General features: G+C 34.1%; 1 long non-coding RNA gene across 1 annotated transcript in view; it reads left to right on the top strand.

The window, feature by feature from the left end:
- Positions 1 to 212: 212 nt before the first annotated feature.
- Positions 213 to 14492, top strand: part of LOC118354495 (uncharacterized) — a 36796-nt gene continuing 22516 nt past the window's right edge. The window contains exon 1 of the long non-coding RNA XR_004815083.1: positions 213 to 300. This is a non-coding gene — a long non-coding RNA (uncharacterized LOC118354495). The remainder of the gene's footprint in view (positions 301 to 14492) is intronic.

The following is a 14492-nucleotide window of genomic DNA, read 5'->3' as shown; positions in this document are numbered from 1 at the left end:
GAATATTAGCACTCTATCAACTGGTAACACTGTCCTTCCAGAAAGCTGAGCCAGAGTCACAGAAGTAATGTTGAATTCTAAGGAGAAGTGAGGGGCAAAAAGGGGTAAGGCAGGGAAGAAGGGGGAGCCAATACAAATGTGGATTATTGAAAAATTCCGGGATACCATTATTATTCTCAAGAATTTATAGTGACTTCATCCTTCTATTAGAAGGGAGGAATAAGAATGTATTCATCACAACTTACTGAATCCTACCGCTAAAGTGTACCTCACGGAGCCTTAACAACCACACGCTTTCAGGTTGTGTAAGTGAATTGGTCAAATGAGGCCTTACACCAGCTTTGTTTTAAAGATCTCATTTATTTATTGATGAGAGAGAGGCAGAGACACAGGCAGAGGGAGAAGCAGGCTCCCCACAGGGAGCCCGATGCGGGACTTGATCCCAGGACCCCAATATAACGACCTGAGTCAAAGGTGGACACAGCCACTGAGCCATCCAGGTGCCCCTGTATACCAGCTTTAACAGAGAAGTCCTCAGGAGGTAGGAGGAGCCCAACGTGGTCATTTTGCAAAGCACCACAGAATGAAGATTCTTGTCAAGTGAAATTTAAGGTCACACTGGAAACAGAACCAAGAGAGCAAGGTGGAGAAAATCTGGATGACAGAGTGTGCACACAAGGACGGAGGAAGCTGTGGGTGGTGGGTGGTGGGGATGGGACTTACAGAGCCCTATCTAACATTCAGAATAGAACAGAAGGGGTGCAGTTATTTCCAAGATCAGGCTGTAAAAAGACTGGCCTCGAGATTGGATGCTCTGTCACACGCTCTTGTATTTGCTCACCATGTTCCACTGCCTCACAGAGCAGCCCTGTAGGAGACTCCCGTGGGAAGGGACGGAGTCCTGCCAACAGCCCTGTGAGTGGGCTTGTGCTTGGATTCACCTCAGCCTCTACACTTGACTTGGAGTGTGGACCACAGCCCCCCTGGTCGGACTTCAGACTGTAGCATTCAGCTAAGTCACACTTTGATTTCTGACTCCTAAAAACCTAGAAAATACATAGTCCTCATTTGAAGCCATTAGATTTAGGATAACTTCCTACAGAGCAATAGATGATACACTCTCCAATCTCCTCCTCCTTTGTGGGCTGTGCCATGTTTTCCTCGGTGTCTGGAGCTTGCAAACAGTGTCGCCTGCATACGATGCTCTGTTCTGATGCTTCCTCTAGGAACTGCGGCTCCTCCCTAAAATCTAAACTGTTAGTCATATCGCCCTTGCAATACCTTGTCAAACTTCCTATGTATTTTCTTATCACAGTTTGGAATTACATATTTATTAAATATTTTATTTATTTATTCATGAGAGACACAGAGAGAGAGGCAGAGACACAGGCAGAGGGAGAAGCAGGCTCCCTGCGGGGAGCCCAGTGTGGGATTCGATCCCAGGACCCCATGATCACTACCTGACCCGAGGGCAACACTTAACCACTGAGCAACCCAGGTGCCCATGGAATCATATTTCTGTATGATTATTTAACAAAGACCTGAAAGTTCCATTAAAGTGTAAGCTTCATGAGGCAAGGTTTTGTTTTGTTTTGTTCTATTTTTCACTCCAGCCATGGTCATAGTGTCAGACAGTTTTTTATTAGCATGCATTCAAATAACATATGATTATAGGAGAGGCATGACTACTAGACAAGTGATGCAATTTTTTTTCAAAGTTTATAGGTGCTTCCCCTGGAAAAGTCTAGTAATAGACAACGAAAATAAGAAACTTGTTAAATCATCTGGAGACTTAATTTCACACCCAAAATACTTCTCCTAATTAGAATTAACAGTAAGATAAACATAATAATAACAAAAGAATCTACTAATCTTTTAGTAGAACAGAAAGAAAATATTTAGAAATCTTCAGAAATTTTTAGGTATTCAACAGATGAAGCATTATTGAAAGTCTTAAAAGGAAACTAAAATAAATGAGAGTTAGTACCTTGTTCTTTTATAGGAAAAATCAATATTATAAAGGTGCCTCTCTATTGACTAATGTCAATACAATAACATGATGCACGGTAATTATATGAAATATATATTTGAAAAATTTTCACTATTAAAATTAATTATGATTTTAGATAGAATGGTCTGGTAGGAAGGACTGTGAGAGAAATCTCTGGTGTCAGAGAGAACTACCATTTACCTACAAGACATCAAACAAACAGCTTCCTCTTTCTTAGACCAAAGTCTATCAGAAATATGAATTTGTTTACTAGAAACTTTGATTTTTTAAAAATAGAGATTAGGTGAAATCATTAAGGAAGTCATTAAGCAGATCACCTGATAACTATAAAGCAATTAATTTGTGTTTTCTCTTGTTATTGTTATTACTATTACTGTCATTATTACACTCAGTAATGCTGCAGCATTATCAAATATTATTTCTGTTGAGCCTTTGAGTGGCAAAATGAGTACATACTCTCTTTGATTCGAGTCTCTCCTCAGAATCCACCTGGGGATTCTTGTTAGAAACTTAGTTTCTTGGGCATCACATTAGCATACGGGGGGACTGGGACCTGGAATGTACATTTTAAAAAGAAACCCAAGTGATTTTTCATTCACTCTCAAGTTATAAATTGTAAAAATTGCCATGTTAGCTTGTGAATTAAAGTTACATTCTCTATGGAATTTCTATTCTACATTCAATTTAAATTCTAGGAAATATCTAGTTGCAATTTATTGGAAGCCAATTGACTTTATTTACTAATAAAATCCACATTTACTTTATTAGTGTATTTTTCTTGCTTAATTTTTTAAAAGCACTTTTAATGTGGATACATTAATCATATCCTTGATTTTGGTTACTGGAAAGCTGGGTTGCAGAAAACTGGTATGTAATTTTATCAAAATTAATCCTAATAAAGTTTAAAATAATTACATTTAAGAATGTGCAACTCTTTCTAATAGAGATTAAATTTCAACTGCTATCTACATAAATGCAAATATAATTCATAGAATTGTAGTCATATCCTAAACACTGACTGCTGCTGTTTCTTTGTTCCCTCACTGTGATATTACATAAAAGGGATATCCAATTTGGGGGGTTTAAAGTGGATAAAGACATGTGTTCATTTCTTCTTCCTTCTAAAATCTCATTGGTATTACAGAATGACCACAAAATAAAGTGAATAAACCAATTAAAGACTGTGAGCTCATGAAAAACCAAGAAGATTCCTTTGGAAAAATAAACTATTGAGATATTTCTGGAGGTTATAAACCAATAAGATCAGCTTGCCTTGGGATCCCTGGGTGGCGCAGCGGTTTGGTGCCTGCCTTTGGCCCAGGGCGCGATCCTGGAGACCCGGGATCGAATCCCACGTCGGGCTCCCGGTGCATGGAGCCTGCTTCTCCCTCTGCCTGTGTCTCTGCCTGTGTCTCTGCCTCTCTCTCTCTCACTGTGAGCCTATCATAAAAAAAAAAAAAAAAAAAAAAAAAAAAAAAAAAAAAAAAAAAAGATCAGCTTGCCTTTACAGGACAAACCTAATCTGAAACTTCCACAACCCAAAGTAGACAAAATGAAGAAACTTCAAAATAGATTTCAAATCTTCCCAAATGCATAGATCAAGAAACATGTTCTGGGAAACTAGAGGAGAGTGTTTTGTACTCAAATATGGATTTCATGAATGTTATCATTTGCTGTAACTAATGTGTTTATCCCAGAATAAATTAGCGAGGAAACCTTTCCAAAGAGATGGAGGAAAGCAGGTTCTCAGAGAGGGTTTTGCATCTGGAGAGAGAAGCATTCTGACCATTACTGTAGGAAGATCTCTTCCTTTCTATTCAGGAAACTATTTGCACCTGAATCAAATGCATAATTATAACCATAGCTAGAAATCAGTAAACTAAAAGTGCATTCATTGTCTGAAAAAGAAAAACCTTTAATGTTGCGGTGAGGGATTTTTTTTTAAAAAGCCAGTTAAACTATTAATATTGATCTGTGTTAACTACTATTAAGAATTTATACAGGAAATCTATAATCACCAAATATTTGAGGGGGACATAGAAGAACACCAGCTGGAACAAAAGAAAGAACTATCCATCAGAAAATAAAATTAATGCAAATACAAATACAATTAGCTTAATAAATTTATTCATTAAAGCTGGAGAAGATAGCATTTCCACAAAATATTAATATGAAACTTAGTTATTAGAGAGCCTGGGAATTTAAAATAAATGCAAAGACTTAACAACATAGGCCTTTGAGAGGAATATAGAGAAAAAAACTAAAGAAAAAATATTCAAATAAATAAATAGAACATTTTACTTAAATTAGATTTGTAATTGTAAAAAAAGACAGACATTTTTAAGAACTATGGAAGACAGGAACCATAAATATAAAATACATATATTTCTAGAAAAGTTTTAAGGATAGAATAAAGGAAAATGCAGGGAGGGAGATAAAAGACAAGAATTTAAATGAAAATCAGATATAAGACTAATTATATTATGAATTATAACAATTGTGAGTTTATTGATATATGTATTAAATGACAAATTTTCTTTGACAATTTATAAGGATAGTATTATATTTACAATACACACATCAAAAACATTTTAATAATAATAATAAAAGAAAAAAATAATTTTAATAAACATTTAAAAATAATATGATCTTCAGAAACAGACCCAGAATCTTTAAGTGAGATTAAAGCAGTATTTTCAATATGAATTTTGGTCAAAATATCATTTATGGTAAAAATAAAACCTCAAGGGTGTGGTGTCTCTCCCAATCAGATGGGACCCCCAAATGTGGGGTGATGATTGGGTAGAAACTGGTGGTGCAGGAGGTAAAAGAATTCATCTGAGGCAGAACAAAGGAGTTAGAAGTTTATTGAATCCACTGCTACGGAGCAGTGGGCAGGACAGCGGAGGAAAGGCTGTTTGCAGTGGGTGGGGGCTGTTTTGTTTTGTGTTTTTGTTTTTTTCTCTTTTTTTTTTTCAAGGATTTTATTTATTTATTTGAGAGAGAGAGAACACGAGAGGGGAGGGTCAGAGGGAGGGGGAGAAGCAGACTCGCAGACTCACTGCTGAGTGGGGAGCTGGACTGGGGACTTGATCTCAGAACTCCCAAATCATATACCGAGCCAAAGTCAGACACTCAACTGATTTAGCCACCCAGGTGCCCCATGGTGGAGGTTGTTTTTAGAGGGAGTAGATGAAGAGGTGTGGTGATAACTGTGCCTGGTTCTAAGTAGTCCATTGGTAAGTTAGGGCCTATGGATATTTTGAGGTCGGTGGCCTCATGAGCCTGTCTATATTCAGCCAGGAGATTTGAGTCACTTTGGGCCCTTCTGGCTTAATCAAGTTTCCACTGGTCAAGCCTGTAGTCTAAAAGCTGTCTCTACAAGGGGTTTGTTTAATATCAATAAAAATTATGATAAAAAGTTTAGAAGAACATCAGAAATGTGTAAGCCTAAAATAATATAACATACAACTGCATAAGGAAAGTATTCCAACACGTGGAAGAAGAACTAGAAAATAATGGCAAATTTGGAAACAATTTTGTCTGAACACAGCAAAATAAATAAACAACTAATAGGACAAAATAAGGAATCATTGTGTCATAATATAACTTGATTTTACTTGATGTTAAAAATTACCAAGGTGCCTGGGTGGCTAAGTCAGTGAAGTGTCACTCTTGATTTCAGCTTAGTCATGGTCTTAGGGTCATGGGATTAAGTCCTATGTCTGGCTCTGGGCTGAGCAAGGAGCCTGCTTGGGATTCTCTTACTCCTTCCTCTGCCACTGCCCCCATCTTTCTTTTTCTCTCTTTCTCAAAAAAGAAAAAAAAAAAAAAAAGAGTTGCCAATATCTCTTATGTATTTTAATCTATAATATATGTGTCCAATATATGGATAACAATCTATTCAAACATCTATGATGTTTCATACACATAGACTAAGAGCACTAAGAAAAATCTCACTAAATTTGGATAAATGGAAATCCTACAGAATGTGATCCAGTGGATATATAATATGATAAAAACGGTTCCCAGAGCATCCATGTCTAAAGAAGTAACTAAAAACTAAGAAATAAATGAGCCATACATTCAAATAATAAGACAACATAAGAATAATTATTTCCCCAGTTTTGGAAGGTAATCATTCATTCTTTGTTATTGTTATCACACGTTGTCTACCAAAATTTAAATGCACATACTTTTTCTCAAATACAAATCTGTGCAGAACTACACCAAAATAATATGCATAAGTAAGTTTACTACAACATTATTTATGACAAGAAAAAATCTTATTAGGGCATTAACATCTAAAATCGGAACTGTGTAACTAAATTATTTCAAAAACAAATAAGTCATAACATAAAAAGTATATGCAAATATATTTTGTAAAAGAATATTTTATTATAAATATTATGAAATAATATGGAGTAAAATATATTTTTTCAAAGCAAATAAAAATGATATAATGTGTTCATTGGTAGGTAAGATAGATACCAAAGAATTTTCTTTTTTTTTCTTTTTTTTTTTTTAATTTTTTTTTTTTAATTTTTATTTATTTGTGATAGTCACAGAGAGAGAGAGAGAATGAGGCAGAGACACAGGCAGAGGGAGAAGCAGGCTCCATGCACCGGGAGCCCGACGTGGGATTCGATCCCGGGTCTCCAGGATCGCGCCCTGGGCCAAAGGCAGGCGCCAAACCGCTGCACCACCCAGGGATCCCAAATATAAGTTTTGAATTAGGAGATTTATACATGGTGGTTCTTGGTTATCATTTCATCTCTCCTTGTGTTATTTATTGTTTGACTTAAACGCATGTATTCTGTGTTAAAACAGTTCATATAAGGATAATAAAAAGAAAGGAATTAAAACAAAATGAGTTAGGGGTCATAAAAGGAAGAATTAAACAGTTAAATGGCATATGTATAAAAAATTATATAAATCACTGGAAAATTCTATTAACTGAAAAGAAGATATAACATAAATACATAATATTATTTTAAAAAGAGGATAAAATGCCAATCCAGAAAAAATTAGAACATATGGGAAAATTATTAAAATTTATGCCAATTAATTTAGAAAATTAAAAGGTGGGGTTATTTTAAATAGAAATATAAATTCTTGAACTTTATTCTAGAAAAAAACTTAAATATATTAATATTCACTAAAATATGAATATATAATCAATAATATACATTCATAAAGAGCAAGTACACATGGTTCTTCCTACTTGTTAATTATAATAAATCTTCAAAAATTGTAGGTATCAAGCTTTCAGAACCTAAAAATAAAACAGACAGTTGCTTTGTTCTTTGACTTACTGTAGAGCATAGAAGTAGCTAAAAATGGCAATATTCATTCTTTGATTCTATAATAAGCTTTAGAACAAAACCAAAAACCGATTACAGAAAAAATGAATATTATAGATAAAATTCCCTTATACACTAGTAGTAAGTTGAAGACAGAAGTGTATTTCAAAAGAACATCACTACTGCATATGTTTCAAATAAGAATACTTCAATGGGAAAAAACAAAAAAAAGTATTGTTACAGGCTAAATTTGTTCTCCTCAAATTTGCTTGTTGAAGTACTCACCCCAGTATCTTAGAATATGACTTTATTTGACAATATGGCCTTTAAAGAGGTAATTAAGTTAAAATGAAGTCCTGAGATTGGGTCCTATCTAACCAGTATCCTTATAAGAAGATATTAGAAGATCGAGAAAAAAAACACTTGGGATATGCACACGGTGAAAATGTCACATCAAGTAGGTGGCTGTTTGCAAGGCACTGAACAAAGCCACAGGAAAAACCAGAGGTGGGCCACCTTGATCTTGGGCTTTCACCTCCATAAGTAGAAGGAAACAGCTTCTATTGTTTAATCCATCCGATCTGTAGTATTTTGTTACAGCAATCCTAGCAAATTAATATGCATCTATTTTTTAACTCGTGGTAGTTTTATATCTTAACTTGGTGACACTATACTCCTCGGTTGTTCAAACACTAGTCAGTGAGGTATTTTGTGGATGTGATTCTTTTTTTTTTTTTTTAAGTTTATTTATTATTTTAGTAATCTCTGCACAAACTCAACATTTCCCATGGGGCTCAAACTCCCAATTCCCAGGTCAAGAGTCTCATGCTTGACTGAGCCAGCCAGGCACCCCAATGGCTCTTAATTAAGAATGATGCTCTTTAATCAGTTCACTTTGAGGGTATTATCCTAGACATCATGGGGGTCAGATTCAATTTGCAGGAAAGCCTTAGGGGTGTTGAGGTTTCTTGGAAGGAAGAAGACATGCTGCCTGTGGACTGTGGCTATAGCTTATGTCCCAGAGTTCCAGCCGGCCCTTCTTGACAGCCTGTCCTAGGGGTTTTAGGGACTCAAAATAAACACATCTTTCTATATTTTCCCATTTCTCTGCTCTCTATCTATATATCTACTCATGTCTTCCTTTTTCTATCTCCATCTTCATCTTTATAATATATACTTAAGAGTGAAACTGTTGAATCTTTGGATAAGTATATAGATAGTGTATAGTAGTAGATCAGGCCAGTTTTCCAAAGCGTGGAAATTTCCAAAGCGTGGTTATGCCAGTGTGTGTGTGCATGTGTGTGTGTGTGTGTGTGTGTAGTATACATGTATATATATATCTCTTCTGATTCTGTTTCTTTGATGGAAGAATTGGATTTTTTTTTTTTTTGGAAAAATTGGATTTTAAATAAACATGAGTTCCCTTAGTCTCCTGGGGCTGCTGCAAGAATTTATCATAAACTTGGCTTAAAACAACCAAAATGTACTCCATATATTCTCTCACAGTTCTGAGGCCAGTTTCAAATCAGCATCTCACTTAACCAGAATCACAGTGGGAGAAGGGCCACATTCCCTCTGTAGGTTCTGTAGGAGAATCTTTCCTTGAATTCTCCCATTTTTGAGGCTATAGGCATATCCCTTAGCATCTGGTGCCATCACTCCAATCTTCAAGGGCAGCATCCTTAAGTCTCTCTGCCCTGTTTTCACATGGCTTTCTCCATGAGGTGTGTAAAATCTGCGCCTCCGTGCCCTTCTTGTAGCCATAATGTGATGGCATTTAGAGCACTCCATGATAATCCAGGACAATCTCCCCTCTTGAGATATGTAATTACACCTGAAACAAAAACTTGTTTTTGTGTTTGGTTATCTTTGAGGAAGATATTTTCCATCTTACCATAGAGCAATTACAGTTTTAATAGATACACAGAGAAATGATGCTTTTATTTTAATTGGTATCGGAAAGTAATTGATGTAAATAATACTTACATTCTAAACATGTCTAATCAAGATATGAAAGGATTAGAGAGAAGTTTCCTTCAATTGAGAATGTGTATTTGTAGAAACTATAGCCATCATTCTTCATGAATACGTTGTGAAAAGTAGATAATGCAAATGAATGAAATCTTTATAAACCAATGTATAAATAATAAATGTTGCTAAAAATCTACTGATTTTGTAGAGCTTCAAGAATGTCAACCGTATCGTTAGTATGAAATTATCATAACAAATTGACAGAATAGGAGGGCCATTAGTGAGTCATAGCCGTAAACAAAGAATGATAATCTTTTGTTTTCAAAATTAGCCATGAAAGTGAACAGAAGCCTGTGTTATCAGTGGTGAATATTAAGAAAACTAAGAAAAATATTACTTTACTGGTCATATATTAAAGCCTATAAGTTACTCTCAATCAGGTCTGGGGAACTGGAGTTCACTAGTTATGGAGTAGAATCCCACAAGAGAGTGGTAAGTAAATAGATGGACATATAGATAGATTATTATCATTTTTTCAAATAGCAAACTAAGCTTTCACGCTATTCATTAATCTTATTGAACTAGCACCTGATCCTCAGAGAAATGGTCTCAATCTCATTAAGTTGAGGCAGCTACCATTCCAGAGAAAATAAGCAGAGAGGAAAAAAATATTCTATTTATAGGAGTTTTTTAAAAGAATGTCCATCAGAAACTCTGTGGCTTGAACATGTACAAAAATACATCTATTACATTTAACTGCAATGGGGCAGAGTGAATCAGTTTCCCTGTTCTGAAATGTTAAAGGGCAGACATTTCATTTTATTTCTTCCTGGCTCCTCTACATTAAAAAATGATTCCATTTTTGACAGACTGCTGCTGTCTATGGCCTTGTTACAGTGCACGCCCATCCTGGTGATGACTCTGATTATTCTAGATCCTGATGCTGTGAAAATCATGTAATAAATATAAGAATAGCTTCTTTCCCATAAAAAAAGGAAAATGCTAGGAAGCTATGTCTTAAAAGAATAAAAACTCCTTTCTATGGAAGTGAGAAAAAAAATAAAAAAGTCCAAGCATCCTTATTTTATTAGTAAAGGTTTTAACAAGGAACCAATAATTGTGTTTTGGGGATTCAAAAGCTAATCTCTGTCTCTCTATCTCTCTTTTTTGCATAAATTCACCTGAAATTGTATGTGAAGTACATTATTTATTTTTAATTCTCTGGAATTTGCAAGAAGTTGACTTAGAAGCTTTGAAGTAGGAAACCTAAAATCAATAAATATGTGGTGTTGACTCTTCTAAATGGACAGGTAGGTAGGGGCAACTGTCTTTAAACTCCAAGCAGTATTAGACTGTGTTAAGGAAATAGGTGAACCAAACAACTTTTGGGGGTTACCAACTAGTAAAAAGCTAGATAATATTAGTGGATTAATCTAATGGGATATGGATTAATTTCTTTACCTCTTATAAAGATGCCAAACTAGAATTTAGGCCAACTCACCTAAAGAGAATATGATATATATGTAGTTATATATATAGTTTTATATATATAGTTATATATAGTTTTATATAGTTATATATAGTTATATATATAGTTTTATATAATTATATTCAGATACTATACACTCTTTAATATTATGGTTGAACACTGAGAAAATTAAATTTTGAAATATTGTAGAGCCATGTGTAAATGCAGAGGAAAAGTACTATTTTTTTCTTAAACTAAAATCAGAAAAGAGCAAAGACCTATATCTGTTTAAATATCTGCAAATAAAAAAAATTAGAAAATTCCTGAATTTGAATGTCTAAAATATATAATTTTATCTGCCTATGTAAGATATTATTAAGATATGTTGAATATGCTAAAACCATTCGTTTATCATTTAAAAACTATCTGTAAAGCAATATGAAAAAGCTCCTTCCATACATGCAATGAAGAATGAGTCAACTCGAAGCCCAAGAGTACAAGGATGAGCTAATTAAGGTCTCCCCGAGGGTGAACATAGGCAAACAGAAAGCAATCTTGGCTACTGTGGAAAAGATAATGCTTATGCGACTTAAGATAGAGAAATATTGATTAGTATCAGGGGATTTAATAAGGCTTTTGAGTGAAGAAGGAAGCATCTGACATGGAATCTGAGGGGAAACGTCAGCAGAGAGGTACTTGGGTAAAGTAGGACAATCGGTTGTAGAATACAGATTAGACAAAGGAAGAAATACATACAGGCAGAAAGCACTTTGGGCAAGTTAAAATACCTATGAGAACTTCTATTTGTTGTTGTTGTTGTTTTCTTGTGGATTCTAGTGGTTATAAAATCCCCCTAGGAATGTGAAATTAGAATTTGTATCACTGAGTAGGAACACAGACTGATTATATTCACCAACATCCCCTGCTTTAATAAGGGTCAGACCACATTCTAAGTGTTTCTTATGCCTTAATTTATTTAATCCTGACAGCAGAAACAGAGGTAGTATCTTCATTGCATAGATGAAGAACAAAGACTTACAAGGGTTAAATAACTTCTTAAGGAAACACAGCCAGTAATAGGCAGACCTATTAATTTAACCCAAGTAGCCTGGTCCCCAGTTTGGGTTCTTAACAATTACACGACATGCTGCTTCTCCAGATTTAAGTGTGATGTCCTAGAACAAATACAGCAACACTCCAAATTCTCATCATTTTTCACAGAAGAGTAAGATTCAATCTAGGTCATTCAAGTATAAAAAATGATTTTCCAAGAATATCAAGGTTACTAGAAATATTATAAATATGCTTAAATACTTATTCTTAATACTTTTTCTCCATTATGCTCTTAAATCTGAATATGTAATGTAAGTGAAAAACAGCAAACTCCTTTTTTGAAAAGTAGGGAACATGTATTCAAGTATGCATGTTTTAAAAAAATGCATCATTCCTTCTCCAATTAAATGAAGGTGTTCATTAATAAAGAGCAGAAAGAGTGATTGCTGCTGGAATTCTATGAAATAAAACAAAACAAAATCTATGAATAAGAATAAGCAGTCTGAATATATGTATTTATATATATTTATAAATAAAATGCATGCCATATACTAAAGAATATATGGATTTGATTCAAATTGCAATATTCTTTTTTGATCTTGGATTGGAATATTTTTGTTCATTTATATTTAAATCTACTTTAGAAAAATATATTGTTCCATGGAAAAGTATTTGAATTACTCAGCAGTCAAATTCAGAAAAGTAAGCAAAATCTGCAGTTATTAAAAAAAAAATTTACCTGAGAGTTCTTTGAAGAGAGTCACAACAAATATTTGGGTTCTGAGTACATCTTTGGTAATTGTTTACTCTGGTCATTCTGAAATCACCAATTTTAACTATCTTCTGAAATTCGGCGATTATTTGTCAGCTGGCCAATTTGTTCTGAAAATGTTAGCTCTCAGGGGAACTCTTCGTCTTTCAGACCTCTCCCTTTCTCACGTTGGACTCCAGCTGTCAGTGCCACAGTATGCATATTCCTGAGAGATGACACAAAAATTCTAAGACATCTCCTAATTAGATAGAAAGAAATATCAGAGGGAAAGAAAGAAAGAGTATTTTATGACAGTGAAGAGGGCTTTTCCTCTTAACCTGTACAAAATTGTTCAATGTTTTAGCTAATTTCTGTGTTTTAGACAACTGATGTTAATTTTTCAAGTATGGTTTGATTTCTATTTTTTATTTGTTTATTTTTTATTATTATTCCCTTGGAAAAATCTGTTGATTTTATTTATTATTTATTGATATTATTCCTTTGGAAAATGTAAGTTAATATTTATTTGTTTGCTGCATTTGCCCTGGTGTTCATACTCTGTTTGACCCAATTTACTTTGTCTTCTATGTAAACATATCAAAATGTATATTCATTATCTCCTGTGATTTTTATTTTAATTATTGCAGCATGTAAATAATCTAAGTGATAATGTTTAACAAATTAAAGCAAGAATTTCTTTGACAAAGGTCCATTTTTTTTTTGTTCTGATAATGTAAGTACATAATTTATTGTGAAGATTCCCAATGGTCTGTTATTTTCCACGAACCAGATGAAGTTAATTTTCAACATAATGCTCCTCCACAGTGACAGAGGAAGCAGCAGACCCTCAAATAAACCAGTCTCTGGAATGCAGAAGTCATGTCTGTCAAGAAGAACATTAGTAACTTAGAATTGTTATTGGATGGGAAAATAAAGCAGTACTAGAGTAATATGGCATAACCATTGATTAATTAACTCACTCCTGTCATATCCAAGACAATTTGAGGTTGTAATCAATCTTTCCCTTCACATCTGTACTAGAAATCCATCCATATGATTTACATGACTTTGTTTTTCATTTGTGTTTGTAAATAGAAAAAAATGTAATCCTTCACATGCTGTTTTTTCTTTTATTTAACTATTATATCATGAAAGAGAAATTTGGAGGGCTTTTTCCCCCAAAGTGTTATATTAAATAAGTAATAATAATATGAGCACCACAATAAATTAGCAACTTGAAAGATCTTGTTTTTGTAACTTTTGTTTATCAAATCAACTTCTCAGAAATCTATATAATTAAGACATCTCGGTAAAGTCAATATGGATGCCCCAAAAATAGAGACTCCACATGTTTATTCTACATTGCCCAATGCATATACAATATCATTTAGACATTTGACTTCTACATCTTCACTCCCTTCAGAAGCCTGGTAGAGACACTCTAGTGGTTAAAGTCCAAGATTTTGGTGCAACTGCTGAATGCCACTTCCTAGTATCATGGTCACAAACGATTTACTTGAACTCTCTGGGCCTTGATTTTTCATCTGTGAAATAGGAATATACTAATTCATGTCAAACACTTAGTGTCTCAGTGTCAGATACTGTAAAGTAAAAGAAGCAGCTTCATCTTGCTAGTATTTTTTCTAGTATTTTTGCTTATTTGCTACTGCCTATCATCTTACATTTATCTATTATTGATAAATAGAGAGCATGAGTCAGAAAATACTCATTCTCATTAAAGTTAGAGTTAACATACATAGATACAGTTCCAAGTTTTGTTCTAGGAGTAAGCTTGAAACTTTGCTTCTGTTGTTTTACTTTTGTTTCCTAATTGTAATTGCACTTAACACCTTAAGGAAGTGTTTTCAACTTGATGGCAGCTGCAGTTTTCATTTTTCTTTGTAGTTATTTGATACATTTTTTTTTCCCCTCAGA

The sequence above is a fragment of the Canis lupus genome, chromosome 4, assembly GCF_003254725.2.
Source record: "Canis lupus dingo isolate Sandy chromosome 4, ASM325472v2, whole genome shotgun sequence".
In the NCBI taxonomy this organism is placed as follows: Eukaryota; Metazoa; Chordata; class Mammalia; order Carnivora; family Canidae; genus Canis; species Canis lupus.
The sequence above is the reverse complement of the archived record's forward strand: the minus strand, read 5'-3'. Positions and strand labels throughout refer to the sequence as shown.